Genomic DNA, 25,864 nt, shown 5'->3' on the forward strand with positions numbered 1-25,864 from the left:
CTTTTTCACTCATCTTCTTGGTATTTATGAAGTGGAAATCACTGTTATATCTATACATTAATTACATATTTTAAAATCAAAATAAAACTTACTATATAGGATTCTAGCTACTTTTACTTAAAGATAGAAATACCAGATTGTTCTTTATCTCTGTCATTACAGGAAGGCCTTCTCGAATAAATGGATCTTATATCACACTCTGAATTCAACTCTAGGCCATTCAGACCTTTGAAGACTAGAACCAGGGTTCAGAATTGAATGAGGAATCAATGAATTGTTTGGAACACTGGAGTGATGTATTTTTGCCAGAGTTTCTTGATCAAAAGACTGGCTGTTACTTTTTGAGCAAGTTGAAAGATACCAGATCCTGAGCTAGCATAAATCACCATAGCTTCATAGAAGTCAGCAGTGGCTTGCTGATTCATAGCAGCCCAGCATCTGACACACATACTCCACTTATTAACTAACGTATGTCAAAAATAGTTCACCTAAAGAATTGATTGTGTAGTGCAATTTCCTCGACCATGTCAGGGTTTCTTAATCATGTCATTTGTTCTTTCAAACTAAGCTTTAAATCTTTTTACCAGTGTCTTACAATTATATTTTTAGCAATCCTAATACTTACATTTACCCATATCAGACATGCTTTATCTAATCCTTGTTGTTTATACCGATGATGTAATTCAGACACTATTCAGAAATAATATAGTATTGTAGGTCTTATGTGGCTAATTTTCCAAAGTATAGAGTCCCATCATCTTTTTAAAGGGGCCATCAAGGGTTGACCTTACATATACAGATGTCATGGCAGTGAGCATGGAAAACATAGAAAGAGGGATATTGTGGGGGTGGGGAGGAGAAGCTACTGAGGAGGTAGGAAAATCAAGGCTATTAGTTCTTATATAGCAATTTCAGGTATTTTAATAATACAATTTATTTCCTGATATGTATTTTGAGTCTATTCAAGTCAATGAAATACCATTCATTTACCATGTTCATTGATAAATGTTTTCCAAAAGTACTTTCACTTGTCCAATAATTATCCATCATTTGTCTTTTTTTTTTTTTAAATTCACACTGTGATTTTATTTTGGGGCTTTTAGATGAACCACACATTTATCACCAAAAAACTGTTCTGGATGAAAACCTACATAGTCTTTGTTCTGTATTTTAATTTACTCAGCCTATCTATACTCCCACACACACAAAAACCAAACCAAACCAAAACAAACACAAAAAAGTACCCTGCTACTTATTTAAAATATATAGGCTAAGAGTAAAAAAGGTGACTAAAACTCAGAGCTGGATCTTTAAACAAACAATTGAATGGAGAATTTATCCTTTGACTCTTAGTTGTTTAGAAAACACAGTGATAATTTTGATATTTGATCAGCCATCTACAAAACATGGCCACACTGAGTTAGAGGAAGAGTGAAGAGATGGAAATACAGAAAATTGGAATAATGGTGAAACTGAACATAAATGGAAGTAAGAGTTGAATAGCAGACAGGAGGATTTAATACAGAGTAGATAGTGAGGCAGAGACTGAGAAGGTGAGGGTCAGAAACCCATCACTGGCCATTATGACAGGCTAGGATGTGAAAGGAATAGCTGAGGAAGTCTGAGAAAAATGTGTGTCAGGTTTAATGGAAGCTTCCACTTCCAGGAATGCTAACTGTTGGGAGGAACTGGTGAAAGGAACCAAAGAGACTTCAGCATCCACAGAGCCATTCCTGCTGCTGCAGTTGCCACTCCAAAGATTCAGAGGTGTGAATATCTGAATATTTTCCAAACCAGAAGTCCTGACAACTAGAGGGTTAAAGACTGGTGAGATTTCCATCCCTTCCTCCCCCCATTATCTTGAAAATGCTTGAAAGTAACTAAGTTTAATGGAAGCTGTTCTGAAAGGTTTCTGCCCAAGAAGTGGGATTACACTTCATTCCAATTTGGATCTAGGTTCAATTTCCATGAAAAGATTATGTTCTGGGTTACATCTGTAATACTGATATGCAGTGCAAAGATTAAAGATAAAGCATGATGCTCACTGACAAAATAGAGATGTATTTTGTTTGAGACAAGATTTGCTCATGCCCCCTTAGCCTGCTGAATGGAGCAAAGGTGATGGCCATTCCTTTGTTTTAACTCCATTTTTAGATATACTGGTTTTTGCCCAATGTCTATAGATTGTTCCAAATCTATAGGACCCTACCAAATTCATGATCCATTTTGGTCAATTTCATGATCACTGGATTTAAAAATAATAAATTTCATTATTTCAGCTATTTAAATCTGAAATTTCATGGAGGTGTAATTGTAGGGGTCCTTACCCAAAAAGGAGTTGTGGGGGGGTTTGCAGTGTTATTGTAGGCAGTGTTGCAGTACTGCTACCCTTACTTCTGTGCGGCTGCTGGCAGTGGCGCTGCCTTCAGAGCTGGGCAGCTGGAGAGCGGTGGCTGCTGGCCAGAAGCTGAGCTCTGAAGGCAGAGCCACCTCCAGCAGCAGCGCAGAAGTAAGGATGGCATGGTATGGTATTGCCATCTTTACTTCTGTCTGCAGAGCTGGGCCGTCAGTTAGCAGCCACCACTCTCCAGCCACCCAGCTCTGAAGGCAGCAGCGCAGGAGTAAGGGTAGCATGGTATGGTATTGCCATCCTTCTTTCTGCACTACTGCTGGCGGGGTGCTGCCTTCAAAGCTGGGTGCCCAGCCAACAGCTGCCGCTCTCTGGCTGTGCCACTCTGAAGACAACACAGAAGTAAGGGTGGCAATACTGCAACCCTTCTAAAATAACCTTGCGACCCCCTGCAACTCCCTTTGGGTCAGGACCCCCAATTTGAGAAATGCTGGTTTCCCCCATGAAATATGTATAGTATAGGGTAAAAACACACACAAGTTCAAATTTCACAGGGAGAGACCAGATTTCATGGGCCGTGGTGTGTTTTTTGTGGCCGAGAATTTGATAGGGCCCTACAAATCTATCTTCACATAGCAGAGGTCCTTACTTCATGTAATTTGGACATACATGCACGAAGCACACAAACGAGCCCCAAATACATAAAATCGGTACAAATACAAGAAATTGAATTAAGACTAAATCCTCAGGGCCTCCTGTAGAGCCCAATACCGGAACCTTTATTTGAAGAGGAAGATACAGCCCAAAGTTAGGGTGGCAAAACTGGGGCCTTATTTTTTTACTCAGTCCTTACTTAGACAAGCTTCCATTCACTGCAGTGGAAGTCAGTGAGTCCTTCCAGATGAGGAACAATATATGGAACAATAAGAAAAAAAGCAGTAAAGTTACATTTCAGGATTTATTAGCTTCTAAACTAATGAATTTCAGTAGAGACTGGTGATTAATCTGCAAATATGAATCTTGGCACAAGGGGCAGAGTTAGTCAGGAAAGCAGCATGAAAGCAAATGTCACTGATACATTGTAAAATACACTCAAGCTATGTCTAAGAAGTAGTAGTGACTCTTTGGACAGCTATTTGTGAATTCCTATTTCAGGGTATGTCATGCAAATAAATAATAATAAAACTGGGTTTTCAACTGACTTCACATTATTTCAATCTCTCTTTCTTAGTAATAGGAGGAGCTGGATAGTCCTCCTGTGTGGTGTTCTCACCCAAATAGGCTTTACCTGTGTTTTCTCTATTTGGAAATAATGGGAATAAAGAATCAATCCTGCAGATTTGTTATAGACAAACTGAAATTACAAAAAAGGGATATTGTTTCTTATCATTCTAAGTACAACTATTCCTGTAAAATAAGAGGGTCAACATGATGCAACAGAACTCCTGGGTTCTATACAAGAATATACAAAGCCAATATAGTAAGGAAAACTTCAGATTAGCTTTGCTATTTAGCTATTCATATAGTAGCTAGTCGCCTAGTATTCTCTGTGTAACAATGAAAATCCCGACCCTGTTGATAAAAATAGATTGATGTATACTCCCTTGCCCCATTTTCTGGTGGTGTAGGTTGTGTACACTTTGCTTGTCTGGTAGCATTTTTTGTTGGACTTTCTGGGATGAATATGTTAGAACCTAAAGTGAGATGGCCAAGTGTTAGTTTAATGAAGTGGTTGTATTCTTGTGCTCCACCTAACTCCAGCTGCACATTTTCCATTGATGTATCCAAGGGAGTATTGAATGACATGAAAAAGCTTCATATGTAGGAACTGGCAAGGTGAGTAAGTAAGTTACAGGCTTATATAGTGTAGGAGGAGAAAATCACCCCCGCCCCCAAATCTATGTGCAATAAAGGATCTATTTCAATTATTCAGACTTTCATTGTAAAGGTTATTATCACTGACACCAAATGTCTAGTATCTTTCAGATGTGAAGATGACAGTAAGAGTCTTGGCTATCAGAGGCATATAATGATTGGGACTTCGGAACATGGAGACTTTGGAACTAGTCAGAGGCTATGTTTGTATTCACATCTCCAGTGATGCTTTAAAAGGCTATGAGATTTGTATGCATGAAATATTAAAAGTGTCAACAATTCTACTGCAGAGGAGTAATATTGTCCTCAGCATCATGGCACTATTCACAAGTGTGTCAAGATATTTAAAATAAAACTTTGCTTTTTTGCTCTAACCGTCTTTGTTTTTTCTGTAATTGTTCCTCACAGAAACATCTTGGAGATGCTGGTTTTGATGGAAGAATTTGTTCCCCTCTTATTTTCTCCTAGCATAGCCATGCTTTACTGGAAAGGATTAACTGTGAGCATATTTATTTTGGCTTCATAATTAATGATTTCAGAAAAGGATTACACATATATGAGTAACAATAGCATTTACAGCTACGGGCCCTGATTCTTAGCCAATTGGAGTCGATGGAAGTCTTTCCATTGACTTCAGTGGGCTTTGATTCAAGCCTATAATCTTGAGCATAACATTACTAAAGTTATCAATTATTATGTGTCAGGATAGCTGATCGGCAGATGGGGACTGAAAAATTCTCCTAACAATGTAATAATATTGTACATTTGGGTAGATTATAGGAGTTACCTTTTGAAACATATCTCACTGACCACTGGAAGACAGAACAATAGGCTAGAAGGACCATTGGCCTCTTACAATATAGCAGTTCCTACATCCTTAAAGTGGGCAAAGCAGCAGATATTCAAGAATTCCATCTGCCTATGTCTTCCATGCATTGGCAACAGTCCGACCAGACCCTGTTACATCAGTTCAAATAGGATTTTGCTCTGCTCTAAAAATAGAGTGTATCTATGGTGACGTGAGCTGCAGGATGGGGTAGTCACCCTGAGTATGTACCCAGGGTCTCTGATGGTCACATACTAGGGGCAGCTAGCCCATCCCACTGTTCATGTTGCCCCAACTACATTCTATTCTTAGCACACTAGCTCAATGAAACCTAGCACAAGCATATTTCCTCAAGCTGGGAATTGTACTCCTAGCTCCAAGTGCAGACCTACCCAAAGAACGAGGGAACCAAGGCTTGGTAGAGAGAGAGAAGGTGTTTGGATGTTTTAAGAAGGTTTGGACAAACATCTGAATTTATGGATGCTTGCAGAGGTTTATGGAGCTCTGAGTCAATTTCAGCCTGTAAGGTGAATTTTCCATGGTCTTTTCCTTTTCTTGGCTATCATCTTGAAACGGTGAGTTGCCATCTGGCAGACACAGCAGACTGGAGATTGTGGAGGACAATATAGTCCAGTGATTCTCAATCTTTTGTACTGGCGACCCCTTTCACATAGCAAGCCTCTGAGTGTGACCCCCCTTTTTTATATATTTAACACCATTATAAATGCTGGAGGCAAAGCGGGATTTGGGGTGGAAGCTGACAACTCGTGACCCCCCACATAATAACCTCATGACCTCTTGAGGGGTCCCGACCCCAGTTTGAGAACCCCTGATATAGTCCTAATATGATGTAGGCTCAAACTGTGTTTGCATTTCTTTCAGATACATGCTGCAGTAATGGGAAGCCATGCATAGTCTCTCCCTGTCCTTCAGTACAGTCACATGAGTGTGAATAATTTTCAGTTTTTGATTAATATTTCCAGAATGGGTTCAAGCAGTTTGACATATATCTCCATTAGAGAAAGGGATGGGCTCAAGCCACAGAATTTAGATTAAGATATAGATTTTGAACCATCCAAAATTTCAGAATTGCACATATTCAACATACCTATAGATATAAAATGTTGGGATTTCCAGGGATTGAGTTTGTCATGCTGAAAAACTCAGAGGTCAACTGTAAAATTCAAATCAGGGTTCAGATTCCGAAACACCCCTCTTCCTCAAACTTTTGTGAATGTTTGGATCCATGGTTTTGGTTTGTGCCAATCTCTAGTTATAATCATTGTGTCTGTCCTGTGGGAGCTGTAAATTCTTTGAGGATCTGCATGTATTATTCCAAGTCATGGCTGTTGTGATTTTTTTTCTGCCAAGCTGTTAATCGTTTAAATGGAAAGAAGTGAGTGCTTTCTCTTTGAATCTCAGTGGCTAAAAGTTGCCTTTCTCTTAAAAGAACACACAAGTTTGCCCAGTTCTTCAGGATATTGGCCCAGTTCTCAGTCAAAGGAATTTCTTGTAGTCCTCTAGCATTCTTCACCATGTTTCTCTCTGATGCCAATATATGTTGTTCACATAAGGAGTTCTGCCATTCTATTCTTGTATTAACAGCTTCAAGGCTCTGATGTTTCAAACAACACTAAATGAGACTTTAACCAATGCCAGGACTGCTGTCTAAAAACCTAAGGCCAACTGATTTGCAAAGAATTAGTGATCCGGTGCTAAATAGGGTAGTATAACAAGCAAAGGCCCTCTGGAAATCACTATTTATTTAACAGGAAAATGTGATTAGTTAAAGATTGTAGCTTCTGTCCCAACCTGATTTCTAATTAACCTGAACAAAGGCACCTCAAGAAAATAACAAAGTGTTTAATGAAGGCGCCTTCCTCTTGTGGCAGGAGACTTACTGAAATTTGCAGTGACTTTTTAAACTATAGCTTATGTTTTATAAGCAAATTCAAAAGGAATGCATATCTGAAGGGTCATGAGTATTGCTCTCCACAACTATTCAGGGCAATTTAGTTATTTTTAAAAGACTGTTGGCTATTTTAGTTCAAGTGTACAGTGAAATAAGACAATAACTCCCAAAGGACCTGAACCCACTTAACTGACAGTGAAGACGACAGGAACTGAGGGTGGATAGCATCTTCCAGGCAGGGGTCACTACGTCCTAGCATGGGACCCACGCTCCATAAATCAACTGCAATTGAATTATTTTAAATATTTTAAATATTACGTTCAATGGGTCTTTGTCTTCGTTCACCTACCTTCTATTGACCACAGTGAAGTTACCACTGACTTATACCTGTGTAAGGGAGAGGAGGATCAGACCCATTTGTATCTAGAGTATAGTTATATTTGGGCCAAAATCTCCTCTCATTTATACCAGTGAGAATCTGGAGAAATGAGACTTACGCTAGTAAAAATGCAGACAGAATTTAGATGCAGATGGTGTGATAGAATCTATTATCCCTTCTACATGCATATACATTTGGAGTAAGTAAAAGATGAAGAGAGTAGGTCCTCTAACTGGTAGGGAAGGAGAGCTAATAACTGATGACATCAAGAAAGTTAAGGTGCTTAATGTGCTATTTTGAGGTGCTTAATGCCTATGACATGTCCAAATTATCTTAATTCCATACAACCTGTCTCAGAAAAATCCTCGATATCTTTTGGCCCAGAACAACCTCAAACCAAGATCTATTGACAGAGTGCAGCCAAGAGGATATGAGCACCATCATTGCCAGGAGGCAGTGAAGATGGATTGGTCATGTGCTTCGGATGGAAACTGATTCTGTCACCAGAGTAGCAATAAGAGCTGTGGAAGCCGAGCTGAAAAACCTGGGGCACAGCTGGAGAACCATTGAAAGACTTGCTAGAAACAGGCAGGAGTGGAGGAATTTTGTTGCTGCCCTAAACGCCAGAGGCATAATGGGAACATGATAATGATGTATGCCTATTTTGCGTCACTATTCACTAAAAAGGTTAATGATGACCAAATATGGAACACACAGTTAATATTGACAACAACAGAGAAGGAATGCAAGCCAAAATAGGAAAGAACAGGTTAAAGAATATTTAGATAAATTAGGTGTGTTCAAGTCAGTAGTGCCAGATGAAATTCATCCTAAGGTACTAGCTGATGCAATCTTGGAGCCATTAGCAATTATCTTTGAGAACTCTCCAGGAAAATGTTACCTCAGTCCTTCCCAGCCCCAGAGGCACCCCAAGAAAAACCCAGCTAGCTCCCAGAGGCCGAGGCCAAGAGGAGGCAGCCCCCTTCCTCAAGGCCGGGCCTCTTTCCTCCCTTCCCTCCCTCTCAGGCTGAGCTCATTCTCCTGCCCTCTCTCTGCCCTCCCTGCCAGCAGCTTCCTGCCTCTCTCAGCCTTCCCTTCTCCCTTCCTCCTTCCTCCCCCAGCTCTGGTCTCTCCCCTGCCCCAGGTCTGGCTCCTTCCCTCTTTCTGCCCCTCTCCTCTTGCTGCTTCCTAACCCACCTTAACCTGCTACCCCCCTCTGCTGGCCTGAATTTTTCCTGCCTCCCCTGCTCCTCCTGGCCCTAATTGGCCTTTGCTACATACCTGCCCCTACCCCATTTTACAATCATCCCAGCAACACCGCCTGACATTGCCCCACATGACAGGCACAATGTGGGCATTGACAGGATTCCCACCGACCCACCGTGACGTTGTTGTTGAATCCCTTGAAAGGAACCATCCAGAAAGCCGGCTTGTTCTTGTGCATTCTGACCCACATCCATTGCAGCGGTCCGTGACGCCTTGTTCATTCCCATCCAATCCAGTGCATGGCCCGGCGACCCATTTTTCCCAAACATTCTTCCAGCTTAGGCCTGAGACGGATCGCGCGTTCTTCTTTCTTCCGACCATTTGTTCTACCCTTCCCTCAGGGCCTTCCCATCTCTTTCCCCACCATTGAGAACTCCCCTGCCCAGAGGCCCCTCGTCCCTCCTGTAGGTGTCTGGGCTGCCCTCTTCTGGGTCAGTCCGCCACAGGATGGGGCAGACCCCCAAAGGGTCCGCCCCCGGCCAGCGGGCGGCAGAGCAGGGGCCCATCCACTGCAAAGGCCCGGTGGGGGCATGCCCCCTTCATAAGGGGCATGCCCTGGTGGCAAAGGCCCCTGCGGGGTGGCCCTGTACCCCGCCTATAGGGTGCCACCCAGCCTTTTGAGTTGAGGCCCGCGCGCCCCCGGCCCCACTTGCTGGCTTTTGGTGGCTCTGGCCGCGCCGAGCTTATACTGTTGGCGCCTCCACTTGCCTTCCCCCCTTATCAGGCCAGGCTTTTGGCTTTCTTCCGGGCCACAGATCTTTCTCAGAGGCCTCCTCCGTCCGAGGGATGCCTATGATATCATCCTTGGGCTCCTCACAGGCGTACTCCCTATAGTCGATAACAGATGACATCAAGTAGAGGGGAATCCATTAGCGGTATAGGAAGGTAGTCGGGGATCCATTAGGTAGGTAGCGGGGAATCGGTAGGGAATCCCGGTCCTTCCGGGTTTGCAAAGCGGTCTCTCCTAGGGCAAGCTTATAGCCCTTCCTTCTCCAGGTGGGATCTGGGCCCAGGATGGTGTAAAGGTGGTCCAGGGTAGGAGGATAATCAAGGTCGGGCCTTTGGCGGTCAATCAAAATGTCAAGTCGTTCAGTGTCAAAGGTCTGCGGCAGAACCTTGCCACCCTCGCAGCTGCGCACCACTGGACTACTGCTGACCACTGGCCCACTGACACGAGACTTTTCACCTGGCTCTCCACTGGCTTCAAACCTCCCCTATCTTTTTCCTCCGACCTCTTTCCGAATTTCCTGGGCTCCGGCCTCGCTTTCGGGTATGGCGTCCCACGGATCTGGCCCCGTCGTTCAGTGCACCTCCGTGAGGGCGTTCGACTGGGCTGACCGGGTTCTGCGTGGCTTCTCGACGGCACGAGGCTGACGGTCTCGTTTGTTCTTCTCGGGTTCCTGGGAGGGCTTGTTCTGGCTGAGGTTGGGACCCCGCTCCCACCCGCAGGTTTTACTAGTTTTCTCTGCTTGCCAGGATTGCAGATCTCTTATCTTGATCAGCTCTGCTCCAGCACAGCCCTCCCTGGCTGCCTGCTGGCCTCCCCCCTCCCCCTACTGCCCCCCACCTTGCAGCCTCCCTCTCCTCAGGGGCCAGCTGCCGGCTGCCCAGGCCGGCCACCTACACCTCCACCCCCCCTCCGGAACTTCCGGGCCTTTGGTTGTTGGGTAGTCAGTTGTGGGTTCGTGTGGTTTCTCATGTGCCTTTGTTGTTTTCACCTTGTTGGTTGGTCTGTGGTTTCTTCTTCATGTCCCACATTCTCCCTGGTTCTTCTGTTTCTCCTTCTGCTCTCTCCCAGTCTTCTTCTGCCTGAGCCAGTATGCCTGGGCGACCCGATAACAGCTGAAGGGGGAGGGTGCGTGGAGGCCTCCAGTATGAGGACAGCAGGTCCCAGTTGGTTAGGGGGCATGGGTGTCTTTCTCTTGTGCCAGCGCATCACGCTCGTCCATTTTTTTCCAGTCTTCAACGTCTTGCTAAAGGTGCCATCGGTCTTGGGGGGCTGGAAACGAGGGTCGGTCATGGGTGGAGGTCAAAGGTCACAATCACAGTCAGGTCTCAAGCTTCAGGGGGGGTCTGGAGTGGTCTGTCAGGATCTTATTGGGTATCCCTACTTCATCTGGGTGGGGACTGGACTTATATCTGGACTTGGATGAGGTAGTATCTTGGGCTATGGTGGGACTGGACGGGTGGGCATAATCCAATGGTACTACGGATGTCCGATGGCGACGGCTTCCTTTTCTAGTGGCCCCACTATGTCCATAGCTATATACCATAAACGGGTCACTCATAATATAATTGGGGGAGGAGCACGGGGCAAGCGAAGGTGGGGAGGGCCCATGGGGCAGGGAGGGGCCAACGGACAATGCCGGACGGGCTGGGCCAAAAAAAAGCCCGCCAAAAAGAAAGGCCGGGGGTCTTATCCATCTAGATCCATCCATGGGCCAGATGACTGGGACTGTGGGTCCATTACCGTTCGCTCTTTTGACTCTCTTCGGATGACTAAGGACTTCTGACCGGACTCCTCTTCCGGACTACACTCTAACTCTTAAATCCTTTATCACGCCTTCCTAAACCCTACCTCCCACCTCCTTCTTCCTCCCCTCCACTCCTTCCCCTCCCTAACCCCTTATGTTACCGGTGATCTAGCCCTGATGTCCCCCCCAAATCCCCCCCCCTCCCCCCCCCCCCCCCCCCCCCCTCCTCCTCCCCCCCCCCCCCAGGCCTTGGGCCCCGGTAGGCCCCCCCCTCCTCGCCCGCTCCGGGGGGCCCCCCGGCCCAACCGCCCGGGCCCTTTCCCCCCCCCTCAGCCGGCCTGCCCTCCGCCAGGTCCTCCCCCTCCCTCCTCCCCTCCTTCCCTTCCCCCTCTTTCCCTCCTCCCCCCCTCCCTTTGTGGGGCCCCTGGTTCTCCTGTGGCCGGGGGGGTAGGGCTGGGCTGGGCCCTCTGGCTGGGCCCCCCCCCCTCTCTCCCTCCCTCCTCCCCCATTCTCCCCGGGTCCGTCTCCGGTCCCACCTTCTCGTCCGGTAAGGGAAGGGTCCCGGAGTCTCGGGGGTACCTCGGTGGGGCGAGGGAGTCAGCGGGCGGGCGCTACAGCGACCTCCACGGGGGGGCCGACATCCCCAGCCGCGTACACACCACAGGCCCGGGAGCCGACATCCCCGGGCCAGCAGGGCATTCCCACCAGACTCCTGCAGACCACTGCCTGCGTCATGCTCGAGCCTGGGTCCACAAGTCTACACTATCTATCTGTTAAGTGCTGGTCCTATCCCCGTTCCCCAACGGACCCACGTGTCCCTGAGTACCCGCCCCTACCCCTATTTCCCCTTCCCTAGTTGGGCATCGGGCTGCCCTAGCACCGCTAGGGCACCACAGGCTATCCCCTTTGGGCAGGCAGGGCAGCCCCCCCCCCCCCCCCCCCAGCCCCCCTTCTTCCCCCCCCCCCCTGCCTTTCCGGGCCCTTCTTCCTTCTTCCCTCCCCTCCCTCCCCCTTTTCCCCGGCCCCCTCCTCCTCCCTCCGGGGCTCCCTCGGGCCAGGGGGGGGGGGGCTGGCGGGCGGGGGGGCCGAGGCCTCTGCCGGCCCCCGGGTCTAGCTCTCTGGCACTCAGTGTCTCTCTCTCTCAGCCAGAGGACACAAGAGAGACCAGAGAGAGCGGGCAGAGGACCCTACCCATCTGTCCCGGCGGTATCCTCTGTATCTGTCTCCTACCCATGCTCAGCCACCTTCTCTTCTCTCTAATACCTTCTCCAGCTACTCGGAGCCACCTCGAGGGGGTGGTCCTCTGGGTGTATCCCTCCCGGTCCTTCGGCCTCCGGTACTTTAGCTCTCCCTGCGGGGCCAGGGGGCCTCAGGCAGCCAGCCCAGCCAGATCTCCGCCTTCAGCCATGGCCGCTGGGCATGGCCTGCGGGGCTCTCCGGCATGCCTTGGAGGCAAATGGCTGCTTCAATGGAGCCATGCCAGCAGACCGGCCCGGCACTCCTGTGGCCGCGCCCCGCCCCCGGCCGCCCTCTCTGCTCTACATCCTCGCATCTGCCTCTCATATCATCTGCTGTGCTTGTGCGTAGTAGCCCGGTCCCCCCGCCCGGTCCGTCAGCCCAGGCCCCCCTTCTCATTGAGGTCAGGGCCCTCACTGGATTCTCTGGTCAGGTCAGCTCTGCCTCTCTCTGGCTCTGCTGTGTCTGCACTTTGCCTCTTCCGGACTCCGCTGGGCCTGCACCTGCACTCTCACCTGCTCTCTGCTTGCCTTTGGCAGTTCCCTGCATCAGTGCCTCCAGCATCCTTTTTTTTTTTTTTTTTTTTTTATTTTTTTTTTTTTTTTTTTTTTTTTTTTTTCTTGCCACACCGCCCATGCCCATGCCACCTCACTCACCTCTCCTCTCATCTCCCTCCCACACACCGTGTCCTGCCCCTCTGCCCTCTTGCCTTCTCCTCAGCCCCCAGCCCCAGAGAGGGGCACAAGGAAAAAAAAAAAAAAAATCTCACAAGGCAAGGGGGGCTGCTGATTCCTTCTCAGCCCGGCCCGCGCTCTAGTTTTTTTTTCCCCCCCTGGAGAATGCCCCCCCTCTGCAACGAGTCTCTCAGCTCAGCTGTCCCCTCCTCCTCTGCTCAGCTGCCCTTCTCTCATCCTCCCTTCCCTCCCCCTTTCTGCTGAGGAGGAGAGAGGGTTTAAAGGTCTCTAGCAACTGGGGCCCTGCTGAGATGATTGCTTCCCCCCCCCCCCCCCCCCTGACCTTTTTTTTGCTGGCTTAGCCTTCTGGGCTAATTGTTACCCCTCTCCAGGTAGCTAATTGGCCTGAATTTGCCACAACTCCTAGAGAACAAGAAAGGTCCCTGAATACTGGAGAAGGGCAAACATAGTGCCTGTCTTTAAAAAGGGGAACAAGGAGGACCTGGGGAATTACAGACAAGTCAGCCTAACTTTAATACCTGGAGAGATACTGGAGCAAATTATTGAACAATCAGTTTGTAAGCATCTGGAGGTTAATAGGGTTATAAGGAATAGTCAGCATGGACTTGTCATGCTAAACCAACTTAATTTCAGAGGGGTAGCCGTGTTAGTCTGGATCTGTAAAAGCAACAAAGAATCCTGTGGCACCTTATAGACTAACAGACGTTTTGCAGCATGAGCTTTCGTGGGTGAATATCCACTTCTTCGGATGCAAGTGGTGGAAATTTCCAGGGGCAGCTTTATATATGCAAGCAAGAAGCAAGCTAGAGATAACGAGGTTAGTTCAATCAGGGAGGATGAGGCCCTGTTCTAGCAGTTGAGGTGTGAAAACCAAGGGAGGAGAAACTGGTTCTGTAATTGGCAAGCCATTCACAGTCTTTGTTTAATCCTGAGCTGATGGTGTCAAATTTGCAGATGAACTGGAGCTCAGCAGTTTCTCTTTGAAGTCTGGTCCTGAAGTTTTTTTGCTGCAGGATGGCCACCTTAAGATCTGCTATTGTGTGGCCAGGGAGGTTGAAGTGTTCTCCTACAGGTTTTTGTATATTGCCATTCCTAATATCTGATTTGTGTCCATTTATCCTTTTCCTTAGAGACTGTCCAGTTTGGCCGATGTACATAGCAGAGGGGCATTGCTGGCATATGATGGCATATATTACATTGGTGGACGTGCAGGTGAATGAACCGGTGATGGTGTGGCTGATCTGGTTAGGTCCTGTGATGGTGTTGCTGGTGTAGATATGTGGGCAGAGTTGGCATTGAGGTTTGTTGCATGGGTTGGTTCCTGAGCTAGAGTTACTATGGTGCGGTGTGCAGTTACTGGTGAGAATATGCTTCAGGTTGGCAGGTTGTCTGTGGGCGAGGACTGGCCTGCCACCCAAGGCCTGTGAAAGTGTGGGATCATTCTCCAGGATGGGTTGTAACTTAATTTCCTTCTTTGATATGATTACTGACCTATTGGATAGGGGGGAAACAGCAGACATGATATACCATGATTCTAGTAAAGCTTTTAACAGAGTCCCACGTGATATTCTCATAAGAAAACTAGGGAAATGTGGTTTAGATCAGGGGTTCTCAACCTTTTTCTTTTGGAGGCCCTGGACTTCAGCATCATGTGGTAGGGCTTCAGCTTTCTGGCCTGGGCCCCAGCGACTGTAATGCTGGCCCTGCTTGGTAGACCCTCTGAAACCTGTTTGCGGCCCCGCAGGGGGTTCTGGACCCCTGATTGAGAGCTACTGAGTGCACAACTGGTTGAAAGACAGTACTCAAAGAGTACAGTAGAGCCTGAGAGTTACGAATACCTTGGGAGTGGAGGTTGTTCATAACTCTGAAATGTTCGTAACTCTGAACAAAACGTTATGATTGTTCTTTAAAAAGTTTAAAACTGAACATTGACTTAATATAGCTTTGAAACTTTACTATGCAGAAGAAAAATACTGCTTTTAACCATCTTAATTTAAATGAAACAAGCACAGAACCTGTTTCCTTACCTTATCAAATCTTTTTTTAAACTTTCCCTTTACTTTTTTTAGTTTTCGTTTAACACAATAGTGTATTGTATTTGGTTTTTTGGTTTTTTTTTGTCTCTGATGCTGTCCGATTGTGTACTTCTGGTTCCAAATGAGATGTGTGGTTGACTGGTCAGTTCATAACTCTGAGGTTCTACTATAGTTATTAATGGTTTGCTATCAAATTGGGAGGGCGTATCTAGTGGGGTCCCATAGGAGTCAGTCTTGTGTCTGGTACTGTTCAAAATTTTTATTAATGACTTGGATAATGAAGTAGTGAGTATGCTTGTAAAATAATAATAAAATGACATCAGGAACCCAATTTGCAACAAATCACTGAAACAGCTGAGAAGTGGCCACAGCTCTATCTCCAGCAGCCCTGGTTGATGAACAGGCAGAAAGGGGAATTGGCCCAGGGGCAACTGGGAAGAAATTACACTTCTCACTTCCTGCTGACTGCCAACCTCCTCATTGGAGGAGAGGAATATCTGGATATTTGGTGCAGGACATCTGATTATTTCTGGGCCAATGGGCTGGTACAGAGCTAGAAAGAGAATATACATGCTGAGGCGTCATCACACATTACTATGAAGGGTTGCTGCTGATGCTGTGGTTTAAAGGAGCAGGCCAAGCACAGACCAAAACCAAGGTGAGGGGATTGGTCCAGATAGCAGGCCAAGGGCATGGCTGCAGCCAAGCTGCAGGAGTAGCCTAGACCCAGCAGAAGATTCCTGACCCGCACAGTGACCACAGGGACAAACAGCAGGCAATGCAGCACATGCCAGTACTCCACAGTCCCTGACAGCCCCCACTGGGATCCCTACCCCATCCCCCCTCTCCCCCCCACTCCCTGTCCCCTGACAGCACCCAGAACCCCCGTCTCTGACTGCCTCCTGCTGCCCCATCCAACCCCTCCTCTCCTTCCTGACTGTCCCCCCGGGACCCCTGCCCCCATTCAACCCCTGTTCCCTGCCCTCTCACTGCCCTGCCCCATATCCATACCCCTGGCCCCTAACCACCAGCCCAAACTCCCCATCTCTCTATCCAACCCCCCTTGCCCTTTTACCACACTGCCTGGAGCACTGGTGGCTGGCACTGCCCAGCTGGAGCCAGCCATCCCATCGCCACCGCGCAGCACAGAGCACCGGGTCAGGCTGGGCTCTGCAGCTGTGCTGCCCCAGAAGCTCGCAGCCCTGCCACTCAGAGCATTGCGCCGGTGACGCAGTGAGCTGAGGCTGCAGGGAAGGGGGAAGATCAGGGGAGGGGCCGAGGGCTAGCCTCCCGGGTCAGTAGCTCAAGGGCTGGGCAGGAGGATCCCACAGGCTGGATGTGGCCTGTGGGCCCTAGTTTGCCCACCTCTGGTTTAGTGAATACTAATCTGTATATATATACAAGTCAGGCACTGGGTTCATTGTACTATTGCTGGAGAGGGTCTATGTGTGAGTACTGAAGGCTGTCTACCCCCAAATCATCCCTGATGCTAATTGATGTTTTGTCTCTGCTCAGATGAAAGTGTTATGTCATTGTTGAGTATAACACCTGTTTATGGGGTTAATTCCTGCCTTCTCAAAGACTGTGGAAGGGAACCAAGGCAAGTGGGGTTTTCTTAGGCACAGAGTTTGGGATTCATGATCTACTTAGCCAGCTGTGAGATGACTCCACCACCAAGGCCAGTGATAAGTTCCCCATCACTTGAAGTCCCTAAATCATTATTGGATGTCTTTCTAAAAGAGATGCTATTTTTAAACCAGAAGTGACTGAGCTCCATGGTGTTCGCTTGCATAAAAGCAAAGAATAATTCCTTCCACTGCAGGAATTACTGGGTGAAATCCCATGTCTTATATTACACATGATGTCAGGCTAGATGGTTAAAGTAATCCATTTTGGCACTAAAATCTCTTGGCCTGATTCACTCTCACTTAAAATGACATAAACCAGGAGTTACTCCTGTGAAGTCAATGAAGTTACATCAGTGAAAAACTGGTGTAAATGGGAAGAGAATTAGGCCCTATGAATTCATAAAGCTAAGCCCAGCCCCCTCCTCTGTGGGTGAAGGTGTCTCCCCAGGAACAGAACTGATGTTGTTTCGCTATGCTAAGTGGAGTAGGATTTGAGAAGCCTGTGCAGTCTAGACCAGAGTATGCATTGCTAAAATTATTTTTTGTGAATTGCAGAGATGCATTGCTAAATTAATTTATTCAGAATCATTTACCCAATTTTATTTGTATCTCACTTGATAGATCACTCACAAAGATATTCACATGTAAAACCTCAACACACTCAACATGTACCTCTAAATGTTTTATAAGAACATAACACCCAAAGAGACCCTGCTACCATAGAAAGCAGAACTGAAAACATTATTCTGATCTATTTTACATGACCTGCAATCCAAAAATGTTCACTCGCTTGTATTTCTTACTACACTTCTGACAGGAACCAACTTGGAGATTTCAAAAAACTGTGCAGGAAAATGTCAAACCACAGAATGCAGTGTTCATCCCTGAGATGACTAGCATGGTTAATGAGACTCTTCCAGCAAACTCCTCATTCAAGGAGTGTAGTATAGAGATGGAACCAAACCAAAACATCAAATTCCACACTCCCAAACTTTGTGGCTCTGTCTTATCTCTATTATAATTAAACATTTTGGCCCCATCCCCCAACTTCAACCAAAACTCAGCACATCTCAAAGGGAAGGTTGTTTTTAAGGCAGTTTAGTGTCCTTCCAATTTTAAGGCCATACTGTTCAGGGCCAGTTGCCATCACATAAGAGTATCTTGAGAACTAACTTAACCCAAGTTCTTATAGGCCCAAAGACACCAGCCTCAGAGCAGTTCAAAGCTATTGTAACGCAGGGGTAGAATAATCAGATCTATACAGTGCAATATGCATGGGAATCTGCAAGTTTTGCATCCGAACATTTTATTGACCCTGAGGGTCACTTTCTCAATCCATGGGGTAATAGTCTTGTACAAAATAATTCTCATCTTCAGTCAGTGTGATATGTCTTATGCCGTATCTGACTGTGGCAGGGTGTATAAACCCTGCACCAGCGATGAGAGAGTTAAAGAGTTGCTGTGGACAATGACGGCTCTGTCCCTATCAGTCATGTCAGGGGTGGAATAAAGGCTTAAAAGCAGGAAGTTCCAGATAGATTCTGAGCAGCTCTGGGAGAGAGCAGTCAGTGGCTCTACAGCTCCCAGGAGAGACTGTGGAAGCCTTCAGGGGAACTGCCTTCAGGAAGCTCATTCACTGATCTCTCCCATGCCACCCCCAGTCCTACCTGGAGACAACAGACTGGTATACCAGCCAGGTAGGATAAGTTGGGCAAGCCCCAAGGTGAGCCATTAGGCAGTTGGTACTGCTAGCCTCCACCACTTTGGGGGTTAGAGAATCTGCGGCTATACTAAAGGGCCTAGCAGAATGGGAGCCAAGAGCCCCAAGCCCTTCAAATTCAGTTGGGCCATTTTGTATCACAGAAATCCCTGCTTAGGCAGATGGTGGCACCCTAAGGATTTTTCAGTGTCCAGACAGTAGGAGGTGCCCGTCAGCAGCCTGAGAACTGTAACAGTGACCTTCTTCAATTAATAATAGATTTGTTTACCACAATACGTGACATCTGTTCATTATTTGCATAGTATAACAAAAACTAATATGTATACATCCAGTAAGAGAAATCCAGCTACACGTTATTTGTAATCAATAAGAGATACATGAGCTGAATCTGACTAGTTTATATTTTAGCCTGTTCAACCTGGATAATTAGACTGAGTTAATAGTTATAGCTAATTGTTCCAACTAAAAGCCATTTTGTTCCAAGCAAAAGTCCCACTTTTAATGAGAACTATCTCTGGCAATCCTCATTACTGTAGTATTTGATTCTACATCCTCCAACATGCTATCCTTTAGCAGGGTCGAATCACTGCTATGTTAGTTTAGTGTTTTGGCCTCATGGCTTCACAATTTCCAGCAGTAAACACATCACTTCCAGATGTTCACTCATAGTATACTAATACACCAGGGATTCTCTTTGTGCCATTATTGTGGTAGAGTTGTTTTTCCCTATCCAGACCCCTCTTTTTCCAAGGATTTACAACTTGGCCATAAAACCTTGCTCCAGGCTAAAACTTGGCATATGAATTTCAAGCCAGGAACATCCCCCCCCCTCCCCAGTTTGAAAACAATAAACCTTGCTTGAGAACATTTGGATGATATAGTCATATAGGTTTAAAAAACAACCCTTTCTTTAGTAAATATCTTCACTGTTTTTGCTGAGAGATGGAATGGAATTTTCAAAAGCACCAATAGGGATGTCTACACTGTAAGAAAACAATCACAGCTGGGCAGCCAATGTGGGCTTTCAGGGCTTAGGCCGCAGAGCTATAAAATTGCAGTGTAGATGTTTGGACTCAGGATGGAGCCCTGGCTCTGAGACCCTCATGAGGAGAGAAGGTCCAAGAGCCAGTCTGAGCTCTCATGTCTACAGTGCAATTTTATAGCCCTGCAGCCTGAGCCCTGCAAACCCGCATCACCTTACCTCTGCCATCTATGGGTATTTTATTTCAGTGTGGACATATCCTATGTGATTTAGGAGTAGAGCTTGTCAGAAACATTTTAGTGAAACATTTTATTGTCTGAAATTACCAACTGGTCAAAATCTAAATGTTTCACAGAAACAATTTGATTTCAATTAATTTCCTCCAGAATCCAGGCAGAGAGTTATTGATTTCCTTCCATCTTGCCTGGCTCTTTGGCAGTCCACCTGATGGGCTGATTGGGAGCCCAGGTTTCAAAGGTCTGCAGCTCCAGGGTAGTTCATCATGCAGACTGCTTTGGGGCTGCGTACCCCAAGGTTTCCAGGGGCTAGGGACCCTAGGACTTTCAGGGTCTGTGGCCCTGATGCAGCCCTCCTTGTAGCCTGCCCCTCAGCTGGAGACCGAAGGGCTTTCCCTTTCACAAAGAATTTAGAAATTTTGTTTTGTTCCTAATTGGAGAAATTTAGGCAACCACTACCACATTGTCTTATCTCTATAGGGAGTTCACAACACTAATTGTCTCAAAAGGAGAGTGTATATATATAATCTCAATTTGTGATTTTAGGTTTTATTTGTAAAATATATGCACATCACTAGTATGTGGGCACATTTAAGATATTAAAAAACGTGATCTACAGACAGAGCCCTCACCTAGGTCACCTAGATTTAGTTATTTCATATCCTGATAATTAATACATTCTCAGGGCAAAGTCATTAATGAAAATGGAACTTCCACATCTAGGCTCTATAGGTGAATGACCTGTTCTTGAACTAAAATAGCTTTTTCTCATATTTGCTTGGGTGAGCCATTAGAATAACTTACACATTCATTATGCATGAGTAAAAGGATCATCAATTCTCTGCTTATAGATTTTAAAAAATTAAGTTTATCAGTTCCCCTCACTAAACATGTATTCATTTGTGATTCTTTCAATTGCTATACTCTGTGATCATTATCATCATATTAGTTTGTGATCACTGTAACGAATCTAATATCTATGGCATTCTTTATTTTTAGGCTTGTGCCAGGAAATTTGATTGAGATGCTCCATCACCTTTACTTTGCGTCCTGGTGGTCAAGCTTCTGAATGACAGTCTTACTCTACATTATTATTATCCAGCGCTACACAAATACAATCCATGACTGAAATTGAATCTCTGTCTAAATCACCTAATAATTTCTCCTACACATTTCAGATGGAAATTACTCACAGCAGACACATCCAAATGTCTTTTGGAAAGTCATTCCACAACAATTCTAATGAAATACAGGAGCAGTGCCAGCGTTAGTCATACACGTTTTATTTATATGAGTAGATAAATCCAAACTTCCTTCCTATTTAAATGCCATAAGGTTTCTGGGGTGTTGATAATTAGCACCCTCAACCACATCTCCAAAGAAAATAGAATTCTAAATATTCTCTAAATATTTTCAGGTATCTAAAAGGGTGTCATCAAGAGGAGGGAGAAAACTTGTTCACTTAGCCTCTAAGGCTAGAACAAGAAGCAATGGGCTTAAACTGCAGCAAGGGAGGTTTAGGTTGGAGATTAGGAAAAAATTTCTAACTGTCAGGGTGGTTAAACACTGGAATAGCCTAGGGAGGTTGTGGAATCTCCATCTCTGGAGATATTTAAGAGTTGGTTAGATAAATGTCTATCAGGGATGGTCTAGACAGTATTTGGTCCTGCCATGAGGGCAGGGAACTGGACTCGATGACCTCTCGAGGTCCCTTCCAGTCCTATGAATCTATGGAAAAGCTATTTTGTATAATTTGAGTTTTCTAAAATGTATTAGTTATCATATCCCTTTCATGGGCCAAAATTTTCCAAAGTAGCCTTTGATTTTTTGGGTACCTCAGTTTTTGGGTGCCCAGCACAAGATACGTTGTGTCTAAATTGTGATATGATTCAGGACACATTGTGATTGCATCAGTTACTGACCTTACAGTCACAAGCAATCTACATATTGAGGGGTGTGTTTTGTGTTTTTCTGTATTACTTCATTGATGAAAGAGGGTGTCTGAGTAGAGAGCATTGCCTTTGGCATCAGAATATTTGGGAAATTAATTTATAGTAGCATATAGATCTTTCCAAATATTCTGCTAGTGCCATGTTTCTGTTGGGAAATGAATATATCTAGTTTTCCAAGAGAGGTGCATCTAGAAGCTGATAGCATATGATGATGTTGACTGGCTCATTTCTGTGGTGTTTCTTATGGTAGTGTGAAGAGATCCTGTTGCCAAGAAGCATGAAAGTGTTGTCTGTTACCTAGACAACCACAGGTGAGGCAAGATTAAGTTTGACTCTTCAAATTCCCATTAAGTTCCCTTTAAAGATTAAGAATGATTTGTCAAAACTATACCTCTGAAACTTGTCTCTAGGAAAGATTTAAAAATCTGATGCTTTGCCTGTATATTTTATGTTCTGGATATGCCTTCTCTCTTGCATGTGTTTTACTACAAATAATAAAAATATTTTCCAAGTGCCTCTGAAACACTGTGTGAGTCAAATTATTTCCCTGTGCTAGCTCACTCTCCTGCTTTCTCATACAGGATGTGTGTGTTTTTCAAAGATTGGGAACAAGCATGACAAACCAAGGGCTTTTAAAGCCGAACTGATTGATTCCACATGCAAATCCCATGACTGCAGTTAAACGCTTAATTAGATGACAAAGTCCATTTTGTAAACGCTGAACATTACAATTATGTGTCTAGCTGGAGAGCCAGACCTCTTCCCTCTGTAGGCAGTTCTGCTCAGAGTCTGAATCAGAATGATTTCTCCTTTTTCATCATTAGCTGAGGCTTGTTTGAATGTGTGAAGGGCACTGATCCAACCAAGAAAATGCACAAACTTTCTCAAAACAACTTTGCAAATAGTCTCCTTGTCCTTTTTCTTCTGATTTTTCTTTCCTTTCCTTGATCCCCTTGGTAACCTCTTGGATGGCACTCCACAAAGTCAGTGCTGGGGGTTCTGGAACAATTTTTATTGTGGGGGTGCTGAAAGCCATTTAAGCAAACTGTAAACCCTGTATACAATGGAAAACACTTCAAGCCAGGGAGTACAGCAGCATCTCCAGCATCCCTAGTTCCAGCACCTATGGTCATATATTTATGCCTGCATCTGTAATTTTCACTCCATGCATCTGAAGAAGTGGGTTTTTTACCCACAAAAGCTTATGCCCAAATAAATCTGTTAGTCTTTAAGGTGCCACCAGACTCCTTGCACCTATAGTCAGTTCTCCATGGGATTGCAAACAGCATGAAAGGGAAGAAGAAGTGGAGCCAGGGAACAGCCACTCACCATGAAATGTTCCTCTCTGTAATGCCTGGTTTCCCAGCTAGAAACTTGATTGGATATTAAAGCTGCTTGAAATTATAATTGGTAGCCATGGGGAAGTAGCCAGTATAGGCTAGAGGGATAGCTCAGTGATTTGACCATTGCCCTGCTAAAGCCAGGGTTGTGAGTTTAATCCTTGAGGGAGCCCTTTTGGGAACTTGGGTACAAATCTGTCTGGGGATTGGTCCTGCTTTGAACAGGGGGTTGGACTAGATGACCTCCTGAGGTCCCTTCTAACCCTGATATTCTTTGATAGTTGCTAGAGCTGTTGGTTTGTCACACTTGACTACCAGAAGTAGGGAAGTCAGCATTGTGTATATACCTACTCAGAACTTGCACATATTTCTTATTCTTCCACTTTTGTCATATTTCAGTTCTAAATATCAAGCTCTATTATTGGCGGAACTGTCTGTTTTGTTGAGAATTGCATTGTTGACTTATAGTTCCATTTAAAATTAAAGGTTAACTTTTCATTTGCCCAGTTGCTTTTCTTTTTAATGTAGTTGTTCTTCTGTGTTATATCTTAGATTCAGCACTTTGATGCTTGTGAAAAGTGTTTTATTTAAGTTGCAATAAAACAAAATACAGCAAAGTCTGGCCCATATAAAAGAACTACTGCCTGAAATGAAAAGGTAACTCAGTCTCCATAGCCATTCAGTTCTTGGCCTCCTTTCTACTGATATTCCCAACAAGGGTAGCACTTATATGTCTGTTTTTTATTGTATAGAAATGCATTGATCACAGAAATTAATTTCAAATAAATCACTGCCCATCAGATGATAACAATAACAGCACGTGTTCAGTATCTGCCTTGGTACAATTCAAATCAGTGACTTGTGAAATGCTCTGTCTCCTCTTACCAATTTCTGGAGTCATCCGATCCCTTTTTATGGTATATTTGTACACCCTCTTTAGTGGGGATGCACTTGTGGAACTGCAGATTAAAGATACTGCAGAAATAGAAGTGATAATTATGGCTAGGGTGATGAGATGTCCCGATAAAATCGTGACTGTCCTGATATTTAACCCTTTGTCCCGTGTCCTGATCAATGTACGATCGGGATGCCATTTGTCCCGATATTCAGGTAAGGAGGCAAGCGGGAGGGAAGTGCTGACTCCGTGGGTGCTCCAGGGGTGGAGCACCCACAGGAAAAAATTGCAGCCAATCTCCTCCCTCCTTACCTCCTTCTCCCCTGTCCGCCCAGCGCGCTGTGTCCCCGCTCCCCCACCCAGTGCTTCCCGCTGCCTAACAGCTGTTTGGTGGCGATTAGTGCTTTCCAGGAGTGGGTGGGGAGGAGCGGGGATGTGGCGTGCTCAGGGGAAGCGGTGGAGAAGAGGCAGGGCAGGGGCGGGGACTTGTGGGAAGGGGATGGAATGGAGGTGGAGCGAGGGTGGATGCTTGGGCGGGAAGAGACGGGGGCTGGGTGAGCACCCATCTGGCAGAGAGGAAGTTGGCGCCGTAGGGATGAGTGGCAGGGTGGGGTGAAGAGGCGAGTGAGTCGCGGGTGGGCAGATGGGATGGGTGAGGGGATGAGCAGTGGGTAGGGGACTGAGGAGTGATGCAGCAAGCCAGCAGGGGGCCAGGGGATGAGGAAGGGCAGGGTGGAGGGGAGGCGAACAGGGAGGGGCAGAACCTGGGGCAGAGTGGGGGTGGAGCCTGGGAGGAGTGGGGATGGACTGTGGGTGGGGCTGATGGCACCCCGATGTGTCCCCTTATTTTAGTATTGTGATCTGGTCCCCCAATTGTGTCTGAAAATGTTGTTTGTTGTAATAACAAAATTGATATTGATTTCACTGGTCTACAATTTTTGAGAAGTCATCTGCTTCAGAGATAAAATGTGCTATTTATTATGTATTTTGATGTGCTGAATTCAAATATGACAATTAAAGCAACTGATTGGCTACTGTTTCTAAGATATTTAAGTTTTTACATTTGATGTCTATGTATATTGTGTAGATAGTAGAGTTTTAATCATAAATTGTAAACCTAGGTCTTTTCATGTGTTTATGGTTGCTTTACATAATAATATTTCACCTGTCCTGTTTATGTAACACTTTAAAAATCAGTAAAAGGGTTATATAACTAAAATTTATTATGAAACAAAAGGCAAAAAACTATTATGTACATAGTTTAGTTCTATTCAGTGTCTACTCGGCGCTTCTTGGCTTGTCTCTTGTATTCATTAAATGGAGCATCTCTTGTCACTGTCCAGCAATAGTCTGCAAGCATTGATGGGATCCATTTGCCCTGATAGCATTTCTCCATTGTTGCAATGTCCTGGTGAAATCACTCGCCATGCTCGTCGCTCACTACTCCGCAGTTCGGTGGAAAAAAATCTAGATGAGAGTGCAAAAAATGTATCTTTAGTGACATGTTGCAACCAAGGCTTTTGTATGCCTTGAGGAGGTTTTCCACCAACAACCTGTAGTTGTCTGCCTTGTTGTTTCCGAGAAAATTTATTGCCACTAACTGGAAGGCTTTCCATGCCGTCTTTTCCTTGCCATGCAGTGCATGGTCAAATGCATCATCTCGAAGAAGTTCATGAATCTGAGGACCAACAAAGACACCTTCCTTTATCTTAGCTTCACTTAACCTTGGAAATTTTCCATGGAGGTACTTGAAAGCTGCTTGTGTTTTGTCAATGGCCTTGACAAAGTTCTTCATCAGACCCAGCTTGATGTGTAAGGGTGGTGGATGCTGAACACTTTTCCTCCCAGGCCCCAATGACTGTCGGAGTGGCCAATCTTTCTTGATGTAGTGGGAATCTCTTGCACGACTATCCCATTCCCAGAGAAAACAGCAGTACTTTGTGTATCCAGTCTGCAGACCAAGCAAGAGAGCAACAACCTTCAAATCGCCACAAAGCTGCCACTGATGTTGGTCATAGTTTATGCACCTCAAAAGTTGTTTCATGTTGTCATAGGTTTCCTT

The 25,864-nt window shown here is 45.5% G+C and overlaps 1 long non-coding RNA gene across 1 annotated transcript; it reads left to right on the forward strand.

Annotated features, from left to right (window-relative positions):
- Positions 1-366: 366 nt before the first annotated feature.
- LOC120408515 lies at positions 367-4,423 on the forward strand. The gene is made up of 3 exons (XR_005600748.1): positions 367-468; positions 1,667-1,827; positions 4,327-4,423. It is a non-coding gene; the product is annotated as an uncharacterized LOC120408515 (long non-coding RNA).
- Positions 4,424-25,864: the final 21,441 nt, after the last annotated feature.

This window comes from Mauremys reevesii, linkage group 6 (genome assembly GCF_016161935.1).
Source record: "Mauremys reevesii isolate NIE-2019 linkage group 6, ASM1616193v1, whole genome shotgun sequence".
Taxonomy (NCBI): domain Eukaryota; kingdom Metazoa; phylum Chordata; order Testudines; family Geoemydidae; genus Mauremys; species Mauremys reevesii.